Source organism: Solanum stenotomum, chromosome 10, assembly GCF_019186545.1.
Source record: "Solanum stenotomum isolate F172 chromosome 10, ASM1918654v1, whole genome shotgun sequence".
Classification (NCBI taxonomy): domain Eukaryota; kingdom Viridiplantae; phylum Streptophyta; class Magnoliopsida; order Solanales; family Solanaceae; genus Solanum; species Solanum stenotomum.
In genome coordinates this window covers 8568971-8590830 of record NC_064291.1, presented here as the reverse complement: position 1 = coordinate 8590830, position 21860 = coordinate 8568971, and the positions used below count along the sequence as shown (strand labels likewise).

Sequence of the window (21860 nt, the reverse complement as noted above, 5' to 3'; positions counted from 1 at the left end):
GCAGGAGCATTGGTTAGTCCAAATGACATAACTACAAATTCATAATGACCATACCGAGTTCTGAAGGTTGTTTTTGGGATGTCACTATCTTTGAATGTAAGCTGATGATAACCGGATCTGAGGTCTATCTTCAAGAAATGATTAGCACCTTGAGGTTAGTCAAACAAGTCATTAATCCTGCGGATAGGGTACTTATTCTTGATTGTGACTTTGTTCAACTGTGTATAGTCAATGCACATTCTGAGAGAACCATCTTTCTTTTTCACAAACAACATTAGCGCACCCCATGGGGAAATACTGGGTCTGATAAAGCCCTTATTTAGAAGGTGTTTCAACTGCTCTTCTAGTTCCTTAAGCTCAGTTGGAGGAATTCTGTAAGGAGGAATAGAAATAGACTGGTTATCTAGAAGGAGATCAATTCCAAAGTCGATTTCTCTTTTAGGAGGAACTCCAGGAAGATTTTATGGAAATACTTCTAGGAAGAGAAAAGACATAAAGACACCATCAAAGTTGTCCCGTATTTGCATAAAGACACTTTAACTTTCAAAGTGTCCTATTACCCCACAGAACTATTTAATATCTTTGTAAATGGGCCATTTTGACTCATTCCCTCGTCTAGGTTGTTACCACGCACATGAGGCGCGCCATGTAGTGTTTTCACTGTATGGACCAGTTTAAAAGTGTCACGTGTCATTTTCTTTCTTTATTATTAATTATTTAATTAATTTATGTCATCTTCCCCAAATTTAAACCCAAAATAGCAATTGGTAGCCCTAATATTTCAATTTCATGATTTTTTTTCCATAGCAAGATCAACGTTGCTGCTCTCTATTTGACGACTTTATCATCTTACGTCGTCCTTAATCATTAAAATAGAATAGTTGATTGACCATTTGAGTAATGGACTCCGAAAAGGTTTTACCAGAAGAGTCAAAACAATAGACATAAGCATTGTCAAGAAAAACAACCAACACAGAACAAAATTACAGTAGCACAGTATCAAAATAAATTTATTCCATTGCTAAAACATCTAAAATTAATATACTGGGTGATTTTATTCTATTTCTATCACTTCCCTTTCCCCTTCTTTTGCGTTCCTGCACAATCCGCGCAAAACCATTTCCCCTTGGGCTATTCTTTGAGGCCAACGCAGCCGTAGTGGAACCACTCTGTTTTTCAATTAGGATTGTCGCAAGCAACCATTTCACCATAGATAACTTGATTGCAGAAACAGTATGTTGGTTCGTTAGGATCAGCAGGCATAATGATGTTAGTCACAGTGGAGGCACAAACCAAACAGAGAAGAAAAGGAAAGGGGAAGATGACTTTTCTTCAAAGAATAGGGTCGGGTTAGGTTGAATTCTATCACAGGGAGTGAGCAACACGCGCGACTACATAGACTAGGGAATGAGTTAAAATGGCCCATTTACAAAGATATTAAATAGTTTTGTGGGGTGATAGGACACTTTGAAAGTTAAGGTGTCTTTATGCAAATACAGGACAATTTTGATGGTATCTTTATGTCTTTCCTCTTCTAGGAACTCATTGACTATTGGAACTGACTCAAGAGTTGGGGTTTCGGAGCTTGAATCCTTAACCCAAACTAGATGATAGAGATAACCCTTAGAGATCATCTTTCTGGCCTTAAAGTAAGAAATGAATCGACGCATAGACACTAAGCTACTACCCTTCCATTCTAAGATAGGTTCGTCTGGAAACTCAAAACGAACAATCCTAGCTCTACAATCGACTGAGGCATAATAGGAATGTAACCAATCTATGTCTAGAATGATATGGAAGTCTACTATTTCTAACTCTACAAGATCTGCTGAGGTGACTTTTTGAGAGAATGTGATAGGGCAATTTTTGTATACCCGTCTAGCTATAACTATGTAACCGACTGGAGTAGATACTGAGAAGGGTTCTACGACAGTTTCTGGACTAACATTGAAGTTGACTGCTATAAAGGGAGTTACAAAGAAAAGAGTATCCCCTGGATCTAACAAAGCATAAACATCTAAGTTAAAAACTCGTAACGTACCAGTGACTACATTAGGAGAATCTTTCTGATCCTAGCGAGCCTGAAGAGCATACAACCTATTTTAGCGATGTCCACCNAACTCAAGAATTGGGGTTTCAGAGCTTGAATCCTTAACCCGAACTAGATGATAGAGATAACCCTTAGAGACCATCTTTCTGGCCTTAAAGTAAGAAATGAATCGACGCATCGACACTAAGCTACTACCCTTCCATTCTAAGATAGGTTCGTTTGGAAACTCAAAACGAACAATCCTAGCTCTACAATCGACTGAGGCATAATAGGAATGTAACCAATCCATGTCTAGAATGATATCGAAGTCTGCCATTTCTAACTCTACAAGATCTGCTGAGGTGACTTTTTGAGAGAATGTGACAGGGCAATTTTTGTATACCCGTCTAGTTATAGCTAGGTAACCGACTGGAGTAGATACTGAGAAGGGTTCTAAGAGAGTTTCTGGACTAACATTGAAGTTGACTGCTATAAAGGGAGTTACAAAGAAAAGAGTATCCCCTGGATCTAACAAAGCATAAACATCTAAGTTAAAAACTCGTAACGTACCAGTGACTACATTAGGAGAATCTTTCTGATCCTGGCGAGCCTGAAGAGCATACAACCTATTTTAGCGATGTCCACCACCTTTCCTAAATGAGTTACCCTGCTGAGTCAGACCTGCTGGTGCTGCTGAAGTTGTAGACTGAGCTCTACTATTATTGCCACCTTGACCCTGTTTAGCAGAAGGGCAATCTCTCAACCTGTGACCAGACTGACCACACCCAAAACATCTTTCCTTTCCTGCAAAACACTTGCCCGGATGGTTCTTACCACACTTTGGACAAGTTGGGTAGGTTTTAGTGCCTGAAATACTCCTTTGAGACTCAGAGGCCGATGCCCTACCTTTCTGATCTTGTCGGAACTTGGAGGATGAAACACTAGCTGATGAAGGTGCTGGAGCTGAAGACTTTTGCTGAAACTACGAACGATTTCCACCACCTAAGTTTTGTTGAGAATACTCATAGTTGCCTGTTCTAGCCTTCTTATTATCCTTAGTATGTTCCCTAATCTTATCATCCCCAACCTACTGAGCATGAGTCATGATCCTAGAGATGTTTATATTTTCCAGCAACATAGCAATCCTACACTTTGTTTTCACTAAGTCGGATAACCCCTATAGAAAATTGTTCATTTGATCCCTGGAATCAGCAACCATGTGAGGAGCATACCTGGAGAGTTGAGTGAACTTGAGTCCATACTCTTAGACTGTCATGTTACCTTACCTCAAATTCATGAACTCATGAGCTTTTGCATCCCTCAACTCTCTTGGGAAGAACATGTCCAGAAAAGTCTCACTAAAGCATTCCCAAGAGATAGGAGTTGCATCTGTACCCCTGTTCTCTTTCCATTGAGTATACCAAATATGAGCTACATTCTTAAGCTGATAGGATGACAACTATACCCTATCAATACATGTCACTTGCATCACTCCAAATATCTCCTTGACCTCATCTATGNACCACACCCAAAACATCTTTCCTTTCCTGCAAAACACTTGCCCGGATGGTTCTTACCACACTTTGGACAAGTTGGGTAGGTTTTAGTGCCTGAAATACTCCTTTGAGACTCAGAGGCCGATGCCCTACCTTTCTGATCTTGTCGGAACTTGGAGGATGAAACACTAGCTGATGAAGGTGCTGGAGCTGAAGACTTTTGCTGAAACTACGAACAATTTCCACCACCCAATTTTTGTTGAGAATACTCATAGTTGCCTGTTCTAGCCTTCTTATTATCCTTAGTATGTTCCCTAATCTTATCATCCCCAACCTACTGAGCATGAGTCATGATCCTAGAGATGTTTATATTTTCCAGCAACATAGCAATCCTACACTTTGTTTTCACTAAGTCGGATAACCCCTATAGAAAATTATTCATTTGATCCCTAGAATCGGCACCCATGTGAGGAGCATACCTGGAGAGTTGAGTGAACTTGAGTCCATACTCTTAGACTATCATGTTACCTTACCTCAAATTCATGAACTCATGAGCTTTTGCATCCCTCAACTCTCTTGGGAAGAACCTGTCCAGAAAAGTCTCACTAAAGCATTCCCAAGAGATAGGAGTTGCATTTGTACCCCTGTTCTCTTTCCATTGAGTATACCAAATGTGAGCTACATTCTTAAGCTGATAGGATCACAACTATACCCTATCAATACATGTCACTTGCATCACTCCAAATATCTCTTTGACCTCATCTATGAAGTTTTGGGGATCCTCACCAATTTACGATCTTAAGAACTCAGGCGGACTCATCCTAAAAAAATTGCGAACCCTGGTTGCCACTGAACCACCACTAGTATTTGCAGGAACTGGAACCTGTTGGTCGTTCTGGTTAGTCACACTCTGAGCCAAAAGCTGAATGGAGTTTTGAAATTCAGCATTCAAAATTTCCTGATCTGGGACTGGAGGAGCTACGTTAGCATTGCATGCATTTGCATTCCTTCCATAAGCTCTATGAGAATGCATGATCTGAAACGCATAACGTCGAGTTAGAAATGAAAATTTAGATCATACCTTACGCACGATAAGAGTACCAAGAAAGAGAAGTTTTTCTAAAACACTTTGTAGCTTCCCTCTCATTAGATATGGTGCACTTCACACCCATGAAAAGGACTCCACTTAGTGTGTCTTTTCAAACATCCTAGAACACTTAAACCTAGTGCTCTGATACCAAGTTTGTCATGCCCCGAAGCTACCCTCAGAACACGAACACATGACCTAGGATCACGAGTGACCCCAAGCTAACTCTGCTGGCATATCATAAGCATACTAAATAAACTGAAGTAAAGATATACTGTGCGGAAGCTATATCATCAGATAAACTGAAATGAAATGATGAGGAATACCCATAACTATCTGAATATATAAAAAACTGAGAGTTTAACAACAACTGAAAGGTCAAACTCAAATGCTAAAGTTGATTCTAACTATGTCTGAAATAAGCCTCTAACTACTAGAAGTGTTAGGACATGCCACAGCTAAATCTAGCAAAACTAAAACTAAAACTAAAGACTAAAAGCAAAAGAAACATGTATGTCATCCTTGGAGAATGAGGACTCACCACTGATACTGCTGAGCTAAAGATCGGTAAAAGATGAAGACCTGAACCTACATCACGAGAAGATGAAGTGCAGAGTATGTGTCAGTACTTGAAAGATACTGGGCATGCAGAATAGAATAAAGAAAAATAAAACATATAACTGAACACGATGGTAAAGCAATGATATAATTCTGAACATGATACTATATTGAAAATAATGAACATGACATGATCGAATGCAATAACCAAGTTTATAACATGCTGAGACTGAAATCTAACTGTAACTGATAACATGGTCAATGCAATAGAATCTGACTGGACCATGGGAGCTACTAATAACTGATGTAAAACCATATGAGCTAAATGTGGAATCTGATGTATACGCCCCATCGAGAGAACCCAATAAACCCTGCCAGAGGTATAGAGGCATGACTGGCGTTATCACTAAAATGTAATGCCCACAAAGAGGACTTATAAACCTATGGGGGCACGTAGAGGTAAGTTGAACCCTAGTCCACTCGATCTTAGCCTACTCCCAATTAGAATGTATATAAGCAATATTATGACTGAAATGCTGAAGCACTGGATACCTCAATTACTGACATGTAAACTCTGAGAATGCAACAATTATGACTGATAATGTGACATTCGTAAACTGAAGCATGTATATCTGAATAATCTGACCTACCATGTATAATTCATGAACTAAACAAATCTATATAAGTAGGGTTCTGAAATTTATACAAGAAACTAAGCAATAATATGATAATCTGATTTGGATCATTCTAACAGCTAAAACCCAATAATTTCTAACATTCAAGAAACCCTAGCTGTAGATAATATTAAGGGAATCAAGATTCTGACTGAAATCTAGGGACCTAATGGGTTAAAGGAACCCACTAGTGAAATCCTACATACATGGTAACGAATTCCATGGAGAAATCTTTTGATTTCGAGGCTGGAACTGATGAAAACTCGTTACATTCTTGAACTAGGGCTTGGTCGACTTTCTCCTCCGTTTTGCTCTAAGTTTGATGAATGTTTGGTGAATAATTGACTAAGGTAAGTTCAAATTAGTTTACTAGGCTGAACCTGACCAAATCCACATAGTTTAGGTGTCCAATGCATAAGGAAAAGACCAAATGACCCCTCACTTAAAACTTGTCGGGCCAACTGGTGGTCCATGGACTAACCCACGGTCTGTGCTGGTTGGCCGTCGTTCGGCTTTAGAGAGGCTAAATCTGGGGCCATGATCCACGGACCAGGACCATGGACCATTGCATAACCTATGGTCCGTGGGTCCAGCCGTGGGTCATGCCTTCAAAGATTTTGTTTGAGGTTTCTGGGAAGGGTTGTAGGTGGTGAACCATGTACCACCAGAACGAACCGTGGCTTGCACCTGTAACTTCTGAAAATCTGCATTTTGGCAGTTTTAGCATACGAGGTGTTACATGGGGTATAGACATAAGTCCTTTGATGAACAATACCAAGGGATTGAAATAAAGCAGTACATTGGAAGTTAATGAATTCTAGACCATTATCTGATGTTATGGTCTTAATGGATGTGTCAAATTGATTATGAACAAGATGCATAAAGGTTTGTAAGTGAAGTAAACAATCACTTTTGAATTTCAAGAGGAAAACCACCCACGTCATTCTACTAAAATCATCCACAAGGGTAAGGAAATATTTGTTCCCATTATAAGTGTCTTGTTTAATAGGACCCCATACATCCATATGCACTAACTGAAAAAGCATGAACAAAAACAGTATTGTGAGCAGGAAAAGCTATTCTAGTTTTCCTAGCTAATGGGAAAACAGGACAATTACAAATTTTAGATGTATCTAATGTATGTTTGATAACTTGTATTTGATTGAGAACTGGAATTGGTGCATGCCCAAGCCTTTGATGCCAGATGGAACTTTTGATATTAGCAGACTGAGTTGAGAAGCAGACAAGAGCATTTTGTGAGTTGATAGAAGTGGTAGGTATTGGTGATTTGGTGGGTAGAATGTAGAGGCCATCCTTGTCCTTACCAATCCCCTTCACCTTGTCAGTGTAAAGATCCTGTAAAAGAAATAAATCAGGATAGAAGGATGCAAAACATTGTAGGTCTTTAGTAAACTTAGACACTGAGAGTAGATTGTATTTAAACATAGGTATATAGAGGACATATTGGAGTGTTTGATCTGTGTCTAGTGTACAAAGACCTCTATGAGTGATTGGAGCTACGTCTCCATTAGGGAGATTGACTTGGTTATAAGTGGAAGGTGGAAGAGCATGACTAGATGACAATAAATCCAGAGAAGAAACCATGTTGTTTGATTCCCCAGTATCAACAATCTAGGAGTTAGTTTTGAAACCAGCTAAAAAATAGTTAATCGTACTTGACATATTTGCTACATTTTTAGGTGTCTCTTGCTTGTCAAGTAGATTGAGTAGCTTCTGAAATTGTTCAGCTATGAAGCCCTGATCCTTAGCATTTAGCTTCTTGCTATTTTGCGACTGCTCATAATCAGAGAACCACATTTGTATTATGTGCATTGTAACCACTAGATCTATAGCTATTTTGACCTCTGTTGTATCCAAAATTATTGTAGTTGCCTCCTCTAAAATCACTCTGGTCTTTCTCTCTAGTCATGATGAACTTAAAATCTGTGGGATATCCAATGAACTTGTAACACCGCTCTCTAGTGTCGCCTTTCAAGTGACAAAAATCACATTGAAGATGATAATTTCTCTTCAGCTCATGTTGTTATTGTTCCTATGGAAATTATTATTCACAGTAGTTGATCTTGAAGATTCACCAACCTCATAGCGAGAAACATAGTTCCCTTTTGCTTCAAATTGGGATCATGTCTCATCATAGAAACAACTGCAATAACTGAAGACTCACCATCCTCATAATGTAGACTAGGGCATGAGGTTTTTACAGCCAAATTCAGATGAGATCTTTGACTTTCTTCATGAATGATTAATGAATAGGCTTGATTTACTGAAGGTATAGAGGGCATCATTAAAATTTGGCTCATCGACTAATTGTAATTCTCATTTAGACCCCCTAAAAACTGCATTAGCTTTTGTTGTTCTAAATTCTGGATGAATTCACGTGATTACTCACAGAAACATGAAGGAGGAGGAACCAAGGACTTACATTCCTCCCAAAGTTCGCTCAATCTTGAATAATAAACTAAAATCGTAGAAGAACCTTGAACGAGTGTCGCAATTCCTCTAGAAATATGATAGATCTTAGTGGCATTCACCTTGTCAAATCGCTCTTTGAGATCTGCCCATACTTTGTGAGCATTTGATGAGTATACGATGCCATCAACCAGATCCTTTGATACAATGATCATGATCCATAAAAGCACAACTGCATTTACATGCTCCCATTGATGGTTCATCTAACCTTCATACATATCCTTCATGTATGTGCCATCCACGAAACCAATTTTGTTCTTCCCTAACCGCGCAATTCGCATCGATTAACTCTAGAGAGTATAATTCCTCATCCCAATGAGAATGCAATGAGCTAAGTTTACACCTGGAATATTCGAACTCTGTAAAAACAAAGGATCAAAAGAATCGAAGATTGGCCTTGGAATTCGAGCATTTTCCAATCCCGATCCAGTGGCATCATTCGATGATTCACCCCCAATCTCCATTGATGAAGAGTATACAGAATCACAAAGAAATTACAGAACAAGAAAATTTCAACAATCTATGATCGCCATTATTGGCTCTGATACCATGTTAAAACACTGATTATGAAAACAGAATGACTCTTGACTGGAAGAAAGAGAGGGAGATCTACAGTACAATGGAAGAACAGTCATTCATCAAAAAACTTAATACCATACAATGCTTATATCTATTTATACTTATCTAGGCGACTTAAAAAGTAAAAATATCTAACTCAATTAGCTACTCCTAATCATCATTAATTAACAAGCTAACTGATCCTAAAGTTGGTTCTAACTACCTTTGCCAATTGGCATCCTAACTGTGACATCTCACAATTTGAAATAACTAGGAAGAAGCTAATAATTGGAAATAGTCACTTTTGGAAAGAATGAAAAATCTGGAAATTTTGTTAAGTTAGAATAAGTTGAGTTTTGGACAACTTTAAGAGGCCATAACTTCTTGCTCAGAATGAGTTAGAGGTAAATACAGATATGGAAGGAAATATCTTAGAATTATCTTTCCAACGCCACTGAGTTTGCGCGATTCCAAGTTCGTATGAGTGAGTTATGCCCTTTGGAAGTTGGGATGTTGGAATAAGAAAAGTCCAATCCGGATTTTGAAAGGGTAGTTTGGTCTTTTCCTTAGCCTTTTATATTAATTCATTTTTGGTAATTACTAAGGGGTCTAAACTGAACTTAGTCAGTTTACGCTTTTGGAAAAAGAGTTAGGGTTTTGAGAGAAGAGAAAAGAAGAGGAGAAAGGAGAAAAACGTTCAAGATTCGTCAAGATCGTCGAGTTTAGCTTGTGGATTTCGTCGGGGGTGATCCCTACAACGTATGTGAGATCACATAGCATTGGATTTTTTCACCCACGCACCAATCATGATTCAATTTCAGCGAAGTTATTAGATTTGAAAGTAAATCCTTGAGTTCTTGATGAAATTCATTTGAATTCTTATGGGTTGTGTTGTTGGCGTTTTCTTGAGATTGATTCATGTTTTTAGTTGTGTTTTTTTAGTAGAATCTGATGTATATTGAGGGTACAAATGATTCTAAGTGTTTGGGGAAAAAACCATTGAAGTTTAGAGGGTATAGAGATGAAAAACGACCAAGAAAAATTGGGAAGTTTTTGGGCAGAGGCTTGGGGAGCCGCGTCTTTTAGAGCGCCCCACTTAAGAGTCTGAAGTTTGGGCTCTGGGGAGACGCGATAGCCAGAGCACCACAACTTTTGCTCTGAAGTTTGTGCTCTGGCGCCCCGCGCCTCTCAGAGCGCCAGGGACGCTAGTTCTTCCCATTTCTTCCCCAACTTCCAGTACTAGTTCCTTAGCAATGTACCTATGTTTTCTAGTTGATTCCAACACTCTAAGGTACATCTAAACATCATGAAATCATCCGTAAACATGAGATCATGAACCTTGAATCCATAATCCAATTCAAGGAAAGTTAAGATCAAAGTCAAGAGAAGTAAGAGTTAAGTCAAGAGAGTTCCTAGAGTTTTTCAAATGTTTTAACTTTGTTTTAAGACTTAAAGTTCAAGTTGACTAAAGAGTAAAGTTCCAAGATAGCCTTTGAGCTAAGTTTTTTAGCACTAATCTCAAATCACAGAAAGAAGTACGTTTTTAAACATAAGAGCTAACATCATATTTTTGGGAGAGTGAGCACCGATATGGGGGAGAGTTCAGACAACTCACAGCCCCCATAAACCATGTAGCCATCATAGGTAGAAAAGGGACATATTTTTTAGATAATTCCTAGTGCTTTTTAGCATAGACTAGTGGATCTACTTAGTAGTTCAGGTTCTATACCCTAGGAAAGGTTTAGGACGGCCCCGACAGTGTGAGGCAAAATGTTGTATCATCACAATAGTTCTTACATGATGGTTGTCAGTTAGAGAAACTCCCACATAAGTAACTGTATTCTTATACACACAGTTTATTGTATTTTTACATACATTTCAGAGTTATATGTATCTTTGCATATACACAGAGTTGACATCATGTTTTAAACAGATTTTCTTTAGACTGCACTTGTTTTAAACTGCTTTATATTGAAATGAGTTCAGTTATGTTGAGTTGAGTTGAGCCAAGTAAGTTCTTCAGATTTCGTTCAACCCTATGTTGTGTTTAGTATTCCAACTTGCATACTCGTACATTCAATGTACTAATGCCAGTTGGCCTGCATCTTATTATGATGCAGACAGAGGTAACTAGGATCGGCATCCAGCGCATCGTTGATCCAGTTGAGCACTTCAAAGTCATTTAGTGAGCCTCATTGCATTCTGGAGGACTCTTTTTTATTGCTTTTAGTTCTTTTCAGTATTTCATTTGTTAGGATGATCGGGGTTCCTATCCCGACATCCATCTCAGTTGTTTTAGAGGCTTCATAGACCGTCAGATGTTAGTTCTTTAGACTTTTCATTGTCATTATCTTATGTTAAGACTTGAGTTTGCCATAATGGCCAAGTTGAATGTTCATTTATAACATTCCATTTTATTTCATAGCTTTATCTTTATTGATTTAAGTCTTCTGCTAAGTAAGTAAGTCAGGCCAAGGGTTCGCTTAGGGCCAGCAATGGTTCTCGAGTGTCAGTCCCTCCGAGGGTGTAGGCTCGGGGCATGACAAACTTGGTATCAGAGCATAGAGTTCAAGAGTCCTAGGGAGTCTATGAAGCCGTGTATGTAGATTCCTAGTTATCGGTGTGAATCGCGCCACATCTATAATTAGGAGGCTGCAACACTTATGAAAGTTTCTCACTTCTTTCACACTCATTTCATGCGTTAGAGTTTGATCTCTTATAGTTTTTGTTCTAATTCGTGCTTGTGCGTGTTTTCAGATAATCATGCCTCCACGAAGAGCAGTTAGAGGTCTTCCGGCTAGGAGAAATGTTGAACCACAGGAACAAGGGGTACCTAATGCACCTAAAGTGCAACCCCAAGGAGAAGTTACCAATGCTGAGTTATGTGAGGCTATCCAGAAGTTGAGCCAAGTTGTGACCAACCAAGCTGGGCAGTAGAGAGGGAATCGACAGGAAGTAGCTGACACTTCGAGGATCCACGAGTTCTTAAGGATGAATCCTCGAAGTTTCACAGGTTCGAGCACTACAGTGGATCTGAAGAATTTTATTGAAAAGCTGAAGAAGGTATTTGAGGTTATGCATATTGCCGATACTGAGTGAGTTGAACTAGCTGTATATCAACTAAAGAATGTTTCTAGGACTTGGTTTGATCAGTGGAAAGAGGGTAGAGCTGAGAATGCACCACCTGCGAGTTGGGCTTGTTTTGAGNGAAGAATTTTATTGAAGAGCTGAAGAAGGTATTTGAGGTTATGCATATTGCCGATACTGAGCGAGTTGAACTAGCTGCATATCAACTAAAGAATGTTTCTAGGACTTGGTTTGATCAGTGGAAAGAGGGTAGAGCTGAGAATGCACCACCTGCGAGTTGGGCTTGTTTTGAGGATGCTTTCCTGGGGCGTTTCTTCCCCCCGAAAATTGAAAGAGGCTAAGGTACGAGAGTTCTTCACACTTAAGTAAGATTCTATGAGTGTTCATGAGTATGGGTTGAAGTTCACCCAACTGTCCTGTTATGCTTTGGAAATGGTTGTTGACATGAGGAGTAGAATGAGCTTGTTTATTATTGGGTTGGCTCGTCTGTCGAGTAAGGAAGGTAGGGCTACAATGCAGATTGGTGACATGGATATCTCAACGTTAATGGTATATGTGCAGCAGGTTAAGGAAGAGAAGCTAAGGGATAGAGAAGAGTTTAAGAACAAGAAAGCTAAGACAGGGAACGAGTCCGGACAGTAGAAGTGTAATGCCAACCGATCATCATTCCAACAGAAACAGAAGGGACCTGCTCCATCATCTGCTAGTGCACCTACACCTAAGAACAAATGTGAGTACAATAGTCAGAATTTCAGAGCTAAACCTGCTTATTCTCAGGGTAGCATGGCATAAGGGGGTAGTAAGCCTCCTTCATGCGCTAAGTGTGGTAGAAACCACTCAGGTACATGTCGTGAGGGCTCCACTGGTTGTTTCAAGTGTGGTTAGAATGGTCACTTCATGCGCGAGTGTCCAAAGAACAAGAAGAGAAATGTTAATGGGGCAATAAAGCCCAGTTTTCTTCAGTTGCTCCACCAGACAGAGCTACACCTAGAGGGGCTACTTCCGGTATTGACGGAGGAACAAACCGCTTATATGCTATCAATAGTCGCCAAGAGCAAGAGGATTCGCCAGATGTTGTCACTAGTATGTGATACGCTCAAATTACACCTCCCTACAGAAGTATGAGCGATCGTTATCAAGTAAGAACTACACTTGTAGGTTGGGGTCGATCCCACGAGGAAAATGGTTTAAACTTTACTTTAACCAACAATTATATTCAATTAGTCAAATTACTTCCAGAAACAAGAAATTAAAGGGAGGTTTGTTTGTGTGAAACAAATAGTAAGAATTTAATAAGTAATCAGTAATAAAAACTCAATTTTGGTTGTTATCAAGATGAGAGAAATAACTAGGGTATATGTGTTCCCCACAAGCTCATAACGCAATAATCCTAGTAACAGCAATCCTTTCCTAGTGTATTACATGCAAAATGATAAGTTAGGTATCTCCAAATCCTTGGCCCGGCATCTAGAGAATTTCACCCCGCACCTTGGTCCGGCTACGTATGTATAATTTACTTACCCTTACCTTTACCTCATATTAGACATCATAATCAATGTTTGGCTTAGTTATTACTTCGCACTAATCGACACTAGCCTATTAGATAGTATCACACTAAATCTATGTTGATAATTCTTTTCTTGTTGATTACCTCCTTGGTCCGGCAAGTAGCAACAAGGCGAGTTCTAACGCGTGCACTCGTTAAAAAGACTTCTAAACGAAAGAATTATCAATGTATGCGAAACACTATTCAAGAATTGCTTATATACTATTCGTACTTTGTTAATCGCTCATGGTTCCCACCTAGTTGTGGATTTAGTTACCCATATTAGCAAGAACACAATTCATAGTTTTAGATGAAGAAATCATGAACTTACGTAAAGAGAATAATAAACCCAGAAATTCAACTTGAATTGCAAAACCAAAATCTTCAAAACGCACTTAGGAAATCAATAATTGCTAGAGTTACAAATTAATCTCCAAAACCACAAAGTAAAACTAAAATAATAATGTCTAGCCCCCAAAAATGAGGTTTACATGCCCTATTTATAGAAAACAAATCCTAAATTAGAAGGGAAACAAATTAAGGAAAGTTTGTTCAGGCACGCATCTTCATTCCACAAGACTGACTTACGAACAGTCGATGGATCTACGGTCTGTAAGTCCCTTCCGTCAGCCAGGACTTAGAAAATATTTTAGCTCATAAAAATCAGCTTCTCTGAAGCAAACGACGGACTTACAGGACGGACCGTTCCCCTCCAAAGCTTCACACTTAAAATCTTCAAAAATCAGGTACTGGAACCCTCGCAGTATCATTCTACGGATCAATCAGTACGGTCCGTAGATTAATCTACGGACCGTCAATGGCCACCGTGGTTCCACACTTGGTCAGATTTCCCTGATTTGTAATCCATACCTTGCCTGTTGATCTACTGCCATCACCCACAGACCGTCAATGGACCTACAGTCCGTAGATCACCTCCGTGAATGCCCTTTTTTCTACATTTCTTTCAGTTGTCTCTATACCTCTGCGCCTGAACATCTTTCCTGCAAAATACAATAAAAACACATAAAAACCAATACAAAAAGGCCCTAGACACACACAACTTGTAAGTGAAATGTATTAGAAATACCGTAAACTCACGGTATATCAGTATGATCCAAGTCTTTGACTTTACTGTTTATGCTTTACTAGACCCAGGAGCGAATTTGTCTTTTGTAACTCCATATGTTGCTATGAATTTTGATGTTATTCCTGAGCAACTTAGTGAACCATTCAGTGTTTCTACACTTGTTGGTGAGTCAATACTAGCAGAGAGAGTCTATCGTGATTGTCCCATTTCCATCAATTACAAGAGTACCATGGTTGATTAATTGAGTTAGACATGGTAGATTTTGATGTCATTCTTGGTATGGACTGGCTTCATGCCTGTTATGCCTCAGTTGATTGTAGAACTCGAGTTGTCAAGTTCCAGTTTCCAAATGAGCCAGTCTAAGAGTGGAAAAATAGTTCAACAGTGCCTAAGGGTCGTTTCATTTCGTACCTTAAGGCAAGAAAGTTAGTTTCTAAGGGTTGTGTCTATCACTTGGTCCGAGTTAATGACTCTGGTGTTGAGATACCTCATATTCAGTCAGTTCATATAGTTAAAGAGTTTCCAAAAGTCTTTACGTATGATCTACCCGAAGTCCCTCCTGAGAGAGAGATAGACTTCAGTATAGATGTTCTTCCAGATACCTGTCCTATCTCTATTCTGCCATATATGATGGCACTAACAGAGTTGAAAGAGCTGAAATAACAGTTGAAAAATCTTTTAGAGAAAGGGTTAATTCGACCAAGTGTCTCTCCTTGGGGCGCTCCGGTCTTATTGTGAGGAAGAAGGATGGTTACCTTAGAATGTGTATAGATTACCGCCAATTGAACAAGGTTACCATCAAGAATAAGTATCCACTTTCTAGAATTGATGATCTTTTCGATCAGCTTCAGGGTGCTTCTTGTTTTAGCAAAAATAGACATCAAATTTGGCTACCATCAGTTGAAAGTAAGGGAATGTGATATTCCCAAGACAGCATTCAGGACCCGTTATGGTCATTATGAGTTTCTGGTCATGTCATTCAATTTAACTAATGCACATGCAGCGTTCATGGACCTTATGAATAGAGTTTTCAAACATTGTTTAGATATGTTTGTTATCGTCTTCATTGATGACATACTAATCTATTCAAGGAATGAAGAAGATCATGCTAGCCATCTCAAAATAGTTTTTCAAACTTTGAAAGATAAGGAGTTATATGCTAAGTTCTCTAAATGTGAGTTTTGGCTTGAGTTTGTTGTGTTCTTGGGCTACATAGTTACCGATGATGGAATTAGAGTTGATACCAAAAAGATTAAGGCAGTGCAGAATTGGCCTAGACCCACATTTTTAACTGATATTAGGAGTTTCTTGGGTTTAGTTGGCTATTATAAAAGGTTTGTAGATGGGTTCTCATCTATTTCATCTCCTTTAACCAAGCTGACTCAGAAAATAGTGAAGTTTCAATGGTCTGAGCTTGTGAGAAAAGCTTTCAGGAATTGAAAAAGAGGCTGACTACTGCCCCAGTTTTGACCTTACCAGAAGGTACGCAAGGTTTTGTTGTCTATTGTGATGAGTCTAGAGTTGGTATGGGTTGCATGTTAATGCAGAATGGCAAAGTCATAGCTTATGCCTCCAGACAGTTAAAAGTTCATGAGAAGAATTACTCAACCCATGACTTAGAGTTGGCTGTCGTAGTATTTGGCGTCATTATTTGTATGGTGTTCATGTTGATGTATTTACTGATCACAAGAGTCTTCAATATGTATTCACTCAGAAAGAGCTTATTCTCAGACAAAGAAGGTGGTTAGAATTACTTAAGGATTATGACATGAGTATTTTTTATCACCCAAGTAAGGGTAATGTTGTTGCTGATGCTTTAAGTAGGTTGTCTATGGGTAGTACTGCCCATGTTGAGGAGGAAAGGAAAGAGTTAGCGAAAGATGTGCATAGACTTGCACACTTAGGAGTCCGACTAATGGATCCCACCGAAGAAGGAGTAGTGGTGATGACTGGGGTTGAACATTCATTAGTGTCAGAAGTGAAAGAAAAGTAAGACCAAGATCCAATTTGCCTTGAATTGAAGGCAAATGTTCATAAGCAAAAAGTATTAGCTTTTGAACAAGGGGGAGATGGAGTATTGAGATATCAAGGTAGGTTGTGTGTACCAATGGTGGATGAACTCCAGGAGAGGATCATGGAGGAAGCTCATAGCTCTAGATATTTCATTCATCCGGATTCCACAAAGATGTATCGTGACTTTAGAGAGGTATATTGGTGGAATAGTATGAAGAAGGGCATTGCAGAATTTGTTGCTAAGTTTCCAAATTGACAACAAGTTAAAGTAGAGCACCAAAGTCTCGGTGGTTTAGCTCAGAATATAGAACTTCCGGAATGGAAGTGGGAGATGATTAATATGGATTTCATCACAGGTTTACCAATGTCGCACAGGCAACATGATTCTATTTGGGTGATTATCGATAGAATGACAAAATCAGCCCACTTTTTGTTGGTAAAGACTACTCATTCGGCAAAAGATTATGCTAAGTTGTATCTTCAAGAGGTGGTAAGACTTCATGGGGTTCCGGTCTCCATTATTTGAGATAGGTGCACAATTTACTGCACAGTTTTGGAAGTCATTCCAAAAAGGCCTGGGTTTAAAGGTGAACTTAAGTACTGTATTTCATCCTCAGACAGATGGGCAAGCAGAGCGCACTATTAGACCTTAGAAGATATGTTGAGGGATTGTGTGATTGATTTCAAAGGGAATTGGGATGATCACCTACCTCTCATTGATTTTGCTTATAACAATAGTTACCACTCGAGCATCCAAATGGCTCCTTATGAAGCTCTTTATGGGAGAAGATGTAGATCTCCTATTGGATGGTTTGAAATTGGTGAAGCAGGGTTGATAGGACCAAATTTGGTTCATCAAGCTATGGATAAGGTGAAAGTGATTCAAGAGAGGTTGAAAACGGCGCAGAGTCGTCAGAAATCCTATACTGATGTTAGGAGAAGAAAGTTAGAGTTTGAAGTAGATGGTTGGGTATATCTTAAAGTTTCACCCATGAAGTGTGTTATGAGGTTTGGTAAGAAGGGGAAATTAGTCCCTAGTATATTGGACCTTATCGAATATCCAAAGGATTGGCAATGTAGCTTATGAGTTGGAGCTACCACAAGAGTTAGTCGCGGTTCATCCGGTGTTTCACATCTCTATGTTGAAGAAGTGCATGGGCGATTCTTCATTGATCATACAACTGAAAATATTGGGATCAAGGATAGTTTATCTTATGAAGAGATTCCAGTTCAAATTCTAGATTGCCAAATTCGCAAGTTGAGAACAAAAGAGGTAGCATCAGTCAAAGTCCTTTGAAGGAACCAATTTGTTGAAGAAGCTACTTGGTAAGCTAAGGAGGATATGAAGAAAAGATATCATCTCTTCGAATCCGGACAAGTTCTGAATTAAGGTACTAATCCTTTCTTGTATTTATTTATAAGTTGGCATGTTGTTTTGCATTTGTTTGTGGGTGCTTGAATTGAATGTTGCATGTTACACCCTTAGCCTAGTAAGAGTAATCTCATTCGATGATGAATGTTCCCAAGGGGGAGATATTGTAACATCTCTCAATTTGAAATAACTAGAAAAGAGTTAATAATTGGAAATAGTCACTTCTGGAAAGAATGAAAAATCTGGAAATTTTCTTAAGTTAGAAGGAATTGAGTTTTGTCCAACTTCAAATGGCAATAACTTCTTGCTCAGGATGAATTAGAGGTAGTTCTAGATATGGTAGTAAATATCTAGGAATTATCTTTCCAACGCTGCTGAGTTTGCGCGTTTCCGAGTTCATATGAGTGAGTTATGCCCTTTGGAAATTGGGATGTTGGAATAAGGAAAGTCCAATCCGGATTTTGAAAGGGTAGTTTGGTATTTTCCTTACCCTTTTATTTTAATTCGTTTTTGGTTATTACTTAGGGGTCTAAATTGAACTTAGTCAGTTTACGCTTTTGGAAAAAGAGTTAGGGTTTTGAGAGAAGAGAAAAGAAGAGGAGAAAGGAGAAGAACGTTTAAGATTTGTCAAGATCGTCGAGTTCAGCTTGTGGATTTCGTCGGGGGTGATCCCTACAAAGAATGTGAGATCACATAGTGTTGGGTTGGTTCACCCACGCGCCAATCATGATTCAATTTTAGTGAAGTTATTAGATTTGAAAGTAAATCCTTGAGTTCTTGATTAAATTCATTTGAATACTTACAGGTTGTGTTGTTGGAGTTTTCTTGAGATTGATTCATGTTGTTAGTTGTGTTTTTCGAGTAGAATCTGATGTATATTGAGGGTACAAATGATTCTAAGTGTTTGGGGAAAGAACCATTGAAGTTTAGAGGATTTAGAGATGAAAAACGAGCAAGAAAAATCGAGAATTTTCTGGGCAAGGGCATGGGGTGCCACACCTCTCAGAGCTCCCCACTTAAGAGTCTGAAGTTTGGGCTCTGGGGAGACGCACCAGCCAGAGCGCCACAACTTCAGCTTTGAAGTTTGTGCTCTGGCGCCTTGCGCCTCTCAAAGAGCCAAGGACGCCAGTTCTTCCCATTTCTTCCCCAACTTCCCGTACTAGTTCCTTAGCAATGTACCTATGTTTTCTAGTTGATTCCAACACTCTAAGGTACATCTAAACATCATGAAATCATCCATAAATATGAGATCATGAACCTTGAATCCATAATTCAATTCAAGGAAAGTTAAGATCAAAGTCAAGAGAAGTTCTTAGAGTTTTCCAAAAGTCTTTTTTCAAATGTTTTAACTTTGTTTTAAGACTTAAAGTTCAAGTTGAGTAGAGATTAAAGAGTAAAAAGCTTTCTTTATATTGCACTTGTTTTAAATTGTTTTATATTGAAATAAGTTCAGTTATGTTGAGTTGAGTTGAACCAGGTAAATTCTTCAGATTCCCTTCAAGCCTATGTTGTGTTAGCATTCCAACTCTCATACTCGTACATTCAATGTACTGATGCCAATTGGCATGAATCTTATTATGATGAAGACACGGGTAACTAGGATCGGCTTCCAGTACATCGTTGATCCAGTTGAGCACTTCAGAGTCATTTGGTGAGCCTCATTGCATTCTGGAGGATTCATTTTTATTGCTTTCAGTTCTTTTCAGTATTTCATTTGTTAGGATGATCGGGGGTCCTGTCCCGACATCCATCTCAGTTGTTTTAGAGGCTTCATAGACAGTTAGATGTTAGTTCTTTAGTCTTTTCATTGTCATTATCTTATGTTAAGATTTGAGTTTGCTTTAATGACCAAATTGAATGTTCTTTTATAACATTCCAGTTTATTTCATAGCTTTATCTTTATTGATTTAAGTCTTCCACTAAGTAAGTAAGTCAGGCCAAGGGTTCACTTGGGGCCAGCAATAGTTCTCGAGTGTCAGCCCCGCCCAGGGTGTAGGCTCGGAGCGTGACACTAACTGACCACTTCAGTACAATTCTTTACTCTCAACAATAGGATGTTTACTTTTTTTGTATAGTTTGGGTATAATCAGGGCATTGTCTCGACCAGTGCTTATGACACTCTTAGAGGCTATTGTGGAACAATATTCTAGGTTTCTTTCTGCAGCTTTTAGTCTCCAGCCCCATAGGCTTGGCATGTGTGTATATATATATATATATGTACGTATGTATGTACGTATGTATATGTATGTATGTACGTATGTATATGTATGTATGTATATCTTCAGTTGCAACCTCGTTGACTAGCTAGTACTTTATTATTTTTAGCTTGTCTACCTTCATCTATATGACTTGTTGTTATTCAGGTTATGACCTTAATGGTCCAGTCGTAGTATTTTAGATTGTATGTTGCCAACCTTCTAGGCCCACAATTGAGTTAGTTGGTATGTTTCAATGGCTAACTCGATTGCATAAGGTATCGAGTGCCAATCACGCCTCCCCTAGTTTGGGGCGTGACATTTTTATTACCCCATCCCAGCTTATCAAGTACCCCCAATCCCACACCTCACTACTCACCATTCCCAAAAAAATCTTTTAATTTTTTAGGGGTGGGTGGGATGGAGAGCGGGGATAGGGTGTGGGATGAGATAAGAAAAAATAATTTTATTTTAAAAGTAATTTTATTTTTTTAAGGCGTTGGGTCGAGGGGGTTGGAGTGGGGGAAGTCAGGATAGGTGGTGATGTGAGATAAGAATATCTTTGTTAGAACTTTTAAAAAATATTATGAGGGGTTGGGGGGTGATGTGGTTGGGCTACTGGGTAAGGGATGGGATAGAGTAAGATGTTTTTTCTTTAAAAAGTTCTTTTTTATAATTACTAAATTTTAGCATTTAATTTTTAAAATATTTTTTCTTAATTGTGTATGTGCGTGTGTGCGTGCGTGTGCCACATCAACATTTTTTTTACATATACGCATAAGAGGAGTGTTTTTAAATTACTTAACCAAGTAAAATAGTCTTTTTAAAACTGTCAAGAATTGTGTCACTAAAGTAATAATTTACGCTAAGTTTGGAGGAAAAAATGTAGAGGTAATTTCGTACAAACATTTATAACGCATGGATTAGTAATACAGGGATTAACAATGTAGAGATTAGTAATGCATAGTTTATTTTTTATTAAGTGTTTGGTTCATTGCTTCCCACTTAATCTTGTGTTTGATTTAAAACTCTACAAAAAATTATTTCCTATTATACCCTTGTGTTATTATTAGATTGTTTATTTCATGTAATTGGTCAAGGTAGATAACCGCCGGACAATATATATTTTTTGTAGGATTTTCTATTTCATTTAACTAGTTAAGTTATATATATATATATTAATTTTGAGGTGTGATGTACCACTAAGGAGATCCTTGATGGCACTGTGTATTTTTAATCTTTTGTTGGTCAAATATATCTTAAACTTAACATAGATTTTAAGGCTACTTAAATTGTTCGATACCTAAAGCTTATTAAAAAAATAGCTCAAGTGGTTAATCTACGAACTACATAAAAGAAAATGGAGAATTTTGTTTTTTAATGAAATCATCAAATTACACTAAACGGATTTGGAGAATTAAAAAAGAACATGTATAACCAGTCCAATATAAATAAAAAAGAAATCAAATTACAAAAGAAATTTAGGAAAAAGAATAGGGGGAGTTTAGTCATTTAGGGGTCTTATCAGGGGCGGACCTACAGTGGGTCAAGTGGGTTCATATGAACCCACTTTGTTAAAAAATAACATAGTATATATATATGTATATTTAATTAGTTTTTAAAATTTTATATGTATATATTAACTTTTGACCCCACTAACACAAGTGT

General features: G+C 38.4%; 1 pseudogene; it reads left to right on the top strand.

The window, feature by feature from the left end:
* Window positions 1-12411: 12411 nt before the first annotated feature.
* Window positions 12412-17523, top strand: LOC125878198 (uncharacterized; annotated as a pseudogene).
* Window positions 17524-21860: the final 4337 nt, after the last annotated feature.